Here is a 333-nt window from a genome sequence, read left to right on the forward strand (position 1 = left end):
CAATTAGATCTTGAGCTTAAGATGCAATTTAAGTATTCAAAATTACTTTGTATGATTAAATGGGATTTCAAAAGATAGGTTGATATAACACAACCCATAATCTGATTAAAGCAATTTCACAATTAATCTCAAATACATGATAATTCAGTTCAATAATATGACAATTCAATTTCTTAGTCTATCTTTAAATTCCATTACTTTCATCCATAAATATTACAATATAATTCAATAGCTTTCCCTATAATAGGTGTTTTATTCTGCTTGTAGAATAATATATGATATCAAAATTCATTATGTGATATAATAATCTGTTATGAAAGAATGAACACACAA

At 24.3% G+C, this 333-nt stretch overlaps 1 protein-coding gene across 1 annotated transcript in view; it reads right to left on the reverse strand.

Annotated features, from left to right (window-relative positions):
* Positions 1 to 333, reverse strand: part of LOC119586564 — a 5,161-nt gene that overhangs the window by 2,914 nt on the left and 1,914 nt on the right. The window lies entirely within an intron of this gene.

The sequence above is a fragment of the Penaeus monodon genome, chromosome 21 (genome assembly GCF_015228065.2).
Source record: "Penaeus monodon isolate SGIC_2016 chromosome 21, NSTDA_Pmon_1, whole genome shotgun sequence".
Lineage (NCBI taxonomy): Eukaryota > Metazoa > Arthropoda > Malacostraca > Decapoda > Penaeidae > Penaeus > Penaeus monodon.